Below are 8,564 nucleotides of genomic sequence, written 5' to 3'. Positions count from 1 at the left end.
GTTGGTGGTAAGCAGTATGACGATCACCGCCCATAACTCTTTGTGTTCTACTCGTGCATATACGCATAGACCTGGCTCGGATGTGATTGTTGGGAAACGTAGCATGCAATTTCAAAAAAGTTCGTATGCTCACGCAAGATCTATCTTGGAGATGCATAGCAACGAGAGGGGGAGAGTGTGTCCACATACCCTCGTAGACTGAAAGTGGAAGCGTTTGACAACGCGGTTGATGTAGTCGAACTTCTCCTTGTTCCGACCGATCAAGCACCGATCATAAGACACCTCCGAGTTATGCACATGTTCAGCTCGATGACGTTCCTCGAACTCTTGATCCAGCAAAATGTTGAGGGAGAGTTTCGTCAGCATGATGGCATGGTGACGGTGATGATAAAGTGATCCGGGCAGGGCTTCACCTAAGCACTACGACAATATGACTGGAGGCGTAAACTGTGGAGCGGGTGTCGCACATGGCTAACAGATGTTTGTGTGTCCTCTAGGCGCCCCCCTCCCCAAATATATATAGGTTGGAGGGGGAAGAGGCAGCCAGGGGGCGCCCACGTAGGCCGAATCCTACTTGGGTTCCCACCCCAATTCGGCCCCCTTCCTTGTTTTGTCACTAGAAGGAAGGAGGAGGTGGCGCCTCCCTTTCTTTTCTCCCTTGAGAAGGGGAAGGAAAGAGGGGCTAGCCCTCCTCCCTTTCCTTCCCTAGGGCTGGCCGGCCTGGTGGAGGGGCGCACCAGCCCCCTGTGGGCTGGTATGTCCCCTCCTAGGCCCATTAAGCCCATAAAGCTTGTCAGGGGTTGCCCGGAACCCCTTCCGGTGACCCGAAACGTACTGGTAACCCCGGAACACTCCCGGTGTCCAAATACTATCGTCCTATATATGAATCTTTACCTCTCGACCATTTTGAGACTCCTCTTCATGTCCGTGATCTCATCCGGGACTCCGAACAACATTCATTCAACAAATCACATAACTCATATAATACAAAATCGTTATCTAACGTTAAGCATGCAGACCCTACGAGTTTGAGAACTATGTAGACATGAATTAGACACCTCTCCGGTCAATAACCAATAGCAGAACCTGGATGCTCATATTGGTTCCTACATATTCTACAAAGATCTTTATCAATCAAACCGTAATGATAACATATGTTATTCCCTTTGTCATAACAACCGCAATGACAACAAATCAACCAAAACCCTAATGTCACGTAGATACTCCATTGTCACCTCAAGTATCCATGGGTATGATTATACGATATGAATCACACAATCTTAGATTCATATATTCAACCAACACAAAGAACTTCAAAGAGTGCCCCAAAGTTTCTACCGAAGAGTCAAGACGAAAACATGTGCCAACCCCTATGCATAAGTTCACGAGGTCACGAAACTCGCAAGTTGATCCCCAAAACATACATCAAGTGGATCACGTGATATCCCATTGTCACCACAGATAAGCACATGCAAGACATACATCAAGTGTTCTCAAATCCTTAAAGACTCAATCCGATAAGATAACTTCAAAGGGAAAACTCAATTCATCACAAGAGAGTAGAGGGGGAGAAACATCATAAGATCCAACTATAATAGCAAAGCTCGCGATACATCAAGATCGTGCCGAATCAAGAACACAAGAGATAGAGAGAGAGAGAGAGATCAAACACATAGCTACTGGTACATACCCTCAGCCTCGAGGGAGAACTAATCCCTCCTCGTCATGGAGAGCGCTGGGATGATGAAGATGGCCACCGGAGAGGGATTCCCCCCTCCCACAGGGTGCCAAAACGGGTCTAGATTGGTGTTAAGTGGCTACAGAGGCTTGCGGCGGCGGAACTCCCGATCTAGGTTTCTTTCTGGAAGTTTCAGTATATATAAGAGGTTTTGGCATCGAGAACAAGTCAGGGGGGTCTCCGGGCTGTCCACGAGGTAGGGAGGTGTGCCCACCCCCTGGGCGCGCCCCCACCCTCGTGGGCAGCCCGGGACTCTTTTGGCCCAACTCTTTTACTCCATGTCCTTCTTTTGGTCCAAAAATAAGTTCCGTGAAGTTTCAGGTCAATTGGACTCCGTTTGGTTTTCCTTTTCTGCGATACGCAAAAACAAGGAAAAAAACAGAAACTGGCACTGGGCTCTGGGTTAATAGGTTAGTCCCAAAAATTATATAAAATAGCATATAAATGCATATAAAACATCCAAGGTTGATAATATAATAGCATGGAACAATAAAAAATTATAGATATGTTGGAGACGTCTCAGGCATCCCCAAGCTTAATTCATGCTCGTCCTCGAGTAAGTAAATGATAAAACAGAATTTTTGATGTGGAATGCTACCTAACATATTTATCAATGTAATTTTCTATATTGTGGCATGAAAGTACAGATCTGAAAGATTCAAGACAAAAGTTTAATATTGACATGAAAATAATAGTACTTCAAGCATACTAACAAAGCAATCATGTCTTCTCAAAATAACATGGCCAAAGAAAGCTATCCCTACAAAATCATATAGTCTGGCTATGCTCTATCTTCATCACACAAAATATTTAAATCATGCACAACCCCGATTACAAGCCAAGCAATTGTTTCATACTTTTGATGTTCTCAAACCGTTTCAATCTTCACGCAATACATGAGCATGAGCCATGGACATAGCACTATTGGTGGAATAGAATGGTGGTTGTGGAGAAGGTAAAAAGGAGAAGATAGTCTCACAGCAACTAGGCGTATCAACGGGCTATGGAGATGCCCATCAATAGATATCAATGTGAGTGAGTAGGGATTGCCATGCAATGGATGCACTAGAGCTATAAGTGTATGAAAGCTCAAAAAGAAAACTAAGTGGGTGTGCATCCAACTTGCTTGCTCATGAAGACCTAGGGCATTTTGAGGAAGCCCATCATTGGAATATACAAGCCAAGTTCTATAATAAAAGATTCCCACTAGTATATGAAAGTGACAACATAGGAGACTCTCATCATGGTGCTACTTTGAAGCACAAGTGTGGTAAAAGGATAGTAGCATTGCCCCTTCTCTCGTTTCTCTCATTTTTTGCCTTTTTTTGTTTTTTGGCCTTCTCCATTTTTATGGCCTCTTTTTTTCGTCCGGGGTCTCATCCTGACTTGTGGGGGAACCATAGTCTCCATCATCCTTTCCTCATTGGGACAATGCTCTAATAATGATGATCACCACACTTTTATTTACCTACAACTCAAGAATTAAAACTCGATACTTAGAACAAAATATGACTCTATATGAATGCCTCCAGCGGTGTACCGGGATGTGCAATGAATCAAGAGTGACATGTATGGAAGAATTATAAAGGTGGCTCTGCCACAAATACGATGTCAACTACATGATCATGCAAAGCAATATGACAATGATGAAGCATGTCATAATAAATAGAACGGTGGAAAGTTGCATGGTAATATATCTCAGAATGGCTATGGAAATGCCATAATAGGTAGGTATGGTGGCTGTTTTGAGGAAGGTAAATGGTGGGTTTATGGTACCGGCGAAAGTTGCGCGGTACTAGAGAGGCTAGCAAGGGTGGAAGGGTGAGAGTGTGTATAATCCATGGACTCAACATTAGTCATAAAGAACTCACATACTTCTTGCAAAACTCTATTAGTTATCGAAATGAAGTACTACACGCATGCTCCTAGGGGTATAGATTGGTAGGAAAAGACCATCGCTCGTCCCCGACCGCCACTCATAAGGAAGACAATCAACAAATAAATCATGCTCCGACTTCATCACATAACGGTTCACCATACGTGCATGCTACGGGAATCACAAACTTTAACACAAGTATCTCTCAAATTCACAACTACTCAACTAGCATGACTCTAATATCACCATCTTCATATCTCAAAACAATCATCAAGTATCAAACTTCTCATAGTATTCAATGCACTCTCTATGAAAGTTTTTACTATACCCATCTTGGATGCCTATCATATTAGGACTAATTTTATAGCCAAAGAAAATTACCATGTTGTTCTAAAAGACTCTCAAAATAATATAAGTGAAGCATGAGAGTTCATCTATGTAACACCCCGGATGTAACTTTCCCAATTTGTACTCCAACTCTTGCCATTTCGGGGTTAAGTTATTTATTTTCTCGGGTTCGGGTCTTTGTCTTCGTGTGTTTTTGTCGTTGTCATGCATCTCATATCATGTCATCATGTGCATTGCATTTGCATACGTGTTCATCTCATGCATTCGAGCATTTTCCCCGTTGTCCGTTTTGCATTCCGGCGCTTCGTTCTCCTCAGGTGGTCATTTCTACTTTTCTTTCGTGTGTGGGGATTAAACATTTCCGGATTGGACCGAGACTTGCCAAGCGGCCTTGGTTTACTACCGGTAGACCGCCTGTCAAGTTTCGTATCATTTGGACTTCGTTTGATACTCCAACGGTTAACCGAGGGACCGAAAAGGCCTCGTGTGTGTTGCAGCCCAACACCCCTCCAATTTGGCCCAAAACCCACCTAAGCCTTCTCCATCATCTAGATCGTTCGATCATGATCGCGTGGCCGAAAACCGCACCTCATTTGGACTCTCCTAGCTCCCTCTATGGCTATAAATAGAACCCCCCCCCCCCCCGAAATTCGGATCTCCTTCTCCCCCCGAAACCCTAAAATCGCCCTGCCACCGATGGACATGTCCGCCGCCGCGCCCCGGCCAACCGCCGCCTGCCACGTGTTCCGCCCGTCCTCCCGCGTCGCGGCCCGCGAGCCCAGCCGGGGCCCCCGAGGGCCCGAAGCCGTCCGCCGCCTCTCGCAGCCTGCCGCGCCACCCCGCTCCGCGCGCGCCGCGAGCCGCTCGCCGTCGCTCCGCGCCGCCTCCCGCTGCCTGCCGCCGCCCCGCTCCGTGGGCGCCGCCCGAGCCGCCCCGATGCCCCAACCGCCGCAGCTACCCGCTCCAGTCCCGCGGAGGACGTCGGCGAGCTCCGCCACTCCGACTACTCCTCCTCCTCCTTCCCCGACCAATTCCGGCGATCTCCTCCAAGTCCGGCAAGAAATCCGGCGATCTCCTCGATCCGCGTGCAAACCCTAGATCCGGAGGTAGTATTTTCGGCTAAGTCCCAAAAATTCCAGATCCATGTGCTCATATTCATAGCCTCGTAACTTTGCATCCGTAGCTCCGATTTGGGCATATAGCATATAAAAATGTTCATCTCAGAGAGTACATCATTTCGTTCCATTGCATCATTTTCATTTGAGTTCATCTTGATCCCCGAAATGCTGTTAGAAGAGGGCTACTTGAGATAATTGTCAGATCTACTCCATTTAGGTTTTTGTCATTTTTGCCATGATTATTGTGTGCATGCTATGCCCATGAGTTCTACATATGTTTTGTTAAGGGTTTTGTCATCTTTTCAGAGGTGCAACCCATGTATTTTTTTGATGAGTGTGGTGACTAGCACAAGCTTGCAAAGTGGTGCACTTGGTAATTCTGATTTCAGGGACTTAGCAATTCCACTAAGTCCTTGAGCTGTTTATCTCATGATGCCATATGTTCATGTTGTTTCCTAGTGATCCGTGCCTCTTTTGAGGATGATCAGTAAGGATGTTTTGCTAATCTTGTAGTGCTCTATCCATCCATGTCTTTGTTTGCAATTATGGAGCACCCTAGCTTGAGTCAATCGAGCTCTACTTTTGCTACTTTGTGAATCTGGGCAGATTGTCAACTTGTTTGCAATTTTGCCGATGATGTTGTAGTTGATCCGTGCATGCTATGCTATTGTTCTTGCCATGTCTAGCTTGCATTTTGTGTATTCTTGATGGGTGTATGCTTAGCTTGTCATGACTTGCTCCGTAGTGAGTGCATCGAGCTCGTAAACATGCCTACTTGAGATATGTTTCAGCATGTGCCAGTTTTCACTAAGTCTGTGATCTGATTATGTTTTTGCTATGTTCACATGCTTGCAATTGTATTTTCTGATCCCTTTTGGCTCAAGGTCACTAAGGGACTTTTGTTAAGCTCTTTGAGTAGCTCCATGCCATGCTTTACTTTGCCATGTTCAGGTCCTGTAGCATGTAGTTTTGTTGCTCCGAAGAGTGCTACCTGATCTGAAATTCCAGACAAGTGTTAATTTCACTAAGTCTGAGATCTGTTTGCCATATGCATTTTTGCCATGCTTGTTTGAACCTGTTAATGGATGAATTGGCCGTAGCTCAGTGCTAGACTTTTGTTAAGCATCTTGAATGCATCCCTGCCATGTATTTTGTTGTCATGTTTGGGTGCTGTAGCATGTTCATCTCATTGCATTTAGATGGCTACTTGCTGTAAATCGCAGACCGGTGTCATATTTGAATCGCTTGCCATTTCCAAACCGTAACTCCGATTCCGGCGTTCTTTATATCGTTTTCAAGCGATTTCATCTCATCTTTCCAGTGGCACACTTGGATTTCCAAGTTGAGGCCAGGTTCATGCATTCCTTGTCAATCTTGCATATGCATCCCGCATCGCATCCCGCATAGCATATCATCATTGCATCATATTGTTTGATCCTTGCACGTGGTTGATTGTGTCCTTGTTGCTTGTTTGTCTTGTTTGGGTAGAGCCGGGAGACGAGTTCGCTAACGAGGAGCCCGTTGAGTTTGCTTTCGAGGATCCAGTCAACTCTGACAACTGTGCAGGCAAGATGATCATACCCTCGAAATCACTACTATCTTTGCTATGCTAGTTTGCTCGCTCTTTTGCTATGCCAATGCTACGATGCCTACCACTTGCTTTCAAGCCTCCCAAATTGCCATGTCAAACCTCTAACCCACCATGTCCTAGCAAACCGTTGATTGGCTATGTTACCGCTTTGCTCAGCCCCTCTTATAGCGTTGCTAGTTGCAGGTGAAGATTGGAGGCCGTTCCTTGTTGGAACATTTATTTACTTGTTGGGATATCATTATATTGCCATGTTATCTTAATGCATCTATATACTTGGTAAAGGGTGGAAGGCTCGGCCTCTCGCCTAGTGTTTTGTTCCACTCTTGCCGCCCTAGTTTCCGTCATATCGGTGTTATGTTCCCGGATTTTGCGTTCCTTACGCGGTTGGGTTATAATGGGAACCCCTTGATAGTTCGCCTTGATTAAAGCTTTTCCAGCAATGCCCAACCTTGGTTTTACCATTTGCCACCTAGCCTCTTTTTCCCTTGGGTTTCCGGAGCCCGAGGGTCATCTTATTTTAAACCCCCCCCCCGGGCCAGTGCTCCTCTGAGTGTTGGTCCAAACTAGAGTCCTGTGCAGCGCCCCCTCGGGGAAACTCGAGGTTTGGTTTTAGTTGTATGGAGCGCTCATCTGAGTGTGCCCTGAGAACGAGATATGTGCAGCTCCTATCGGGATTTGTTGGCACATTCGGGCGGTGTTGCTGGTCTTGTTTTAACCTGTCGAAGTGTCTTGAAGAACCGAGATACCGAGTCTGATCGGAACATCTTGGGAGGAGGTCTATTCCTTCGTTGACCGTGAGAGCTTGTCATGGGCTAAGTTGGGACTCCCCTGCAGGGATTTGAACTTTCGAAAGCCGTGCCCGCGGTTATGGGCAGATGGGAATTTGTTAATGTCCGGTTGTAGATAACTTGAACCTTAACTTAATTAAAATGAATCAACTGAGTGTGTTACCGTGATGGCCTCTTCTCGGCGGAGTCCGGGAAGTGGACACGGTGTTGGAGTAATGTTTGCGCAGGTTGTCTCTAGTTTCTCGCTCGCGCTTTGCCTCCTCTTCTCGCTCTCTTTTGCGAATAAGTTAGCCACCATATTTTGCTAGTCGCTTGCTGCAGCTCCACATATTTTACCTTGCCTTACCTATAAGCTTAAATAGTCTTGATCGCGAGGGTGCGAGATTGCTGACTCCCTGTGGTTCACAGATTACTATTACACCAGATGCAGGGCCTGATGATTCCGCTCCAGGAGACGCGTTTGAGCTCAAGTGGGAGTTCGACGAAGACTCTCAACGTTACTATGTTTCCTTTCCTGATGATCAGTAGTGGTGCCCAGTTGGGGGTGATCGGGACCGTGTCGCATGTTGGGTTATCTTTTATTTTGGCGCCGTAGTCGGGCCATGAGTGTTTGGATGATGTAATGTTATTTATGTACTTGATTGACGTGGCGAGTGTAAGCCAACTATGTTATCTCCCCTTTATTATTATATTACATGGGATGTTGTGAAGATTGCCTAACTTGCGACATATGCCTTCAATGCGATTATGCCTCTAAGTCGTGCCTCGACACGTGGGAGATATAGTCGCATCGAGGGTGTTACAAGTTGGTAATCAGAGCCTTCCCCGACCTTAGGAGCCCCATTGCTTGATCGTTTTTAGCGGCCGAGTTGTGTCTAGAAAAATGTTTTGAGTCATTTAGGAATTATATATCGGAGAGTTTAGGAATTCTTTTTACTTCCCAGTCTCCTCATCGCTCTGGTAAGGCATCCTGACGTAGAGTTTTGACTCTTCTCTTCTCAAATTTCACTAAAAAAATTTAGGATCACGCGGGTATCTTGGAATCGTTCCGATGGTTTTATGATGAGAACATTGTCTTGGTGCCTCCTGTCAGGGGTTTAGTGGA

The sequence above is a fragment of the Triticum aestivum genome, chromosome 7A, assembly GCF_018294505.1.
Source record: "Triticum aestivum cultivar Chinese Spring chromosome 7A, IWGSC CS RefSeq v2.1, whole genome shotgun sequence".
NCBI classification, from domain to species: domain Eukaryota; kingdom Viridiplantae; phylum Streptophyta; class Magnoliopsida; order Poales; family Poaceae; genus Triticum; species Triticum aestivum.
The sequence above is the reverse complement of the archived record's forward strand: the minus strand, read 5'-3'. Positions refer to the sequence as shown.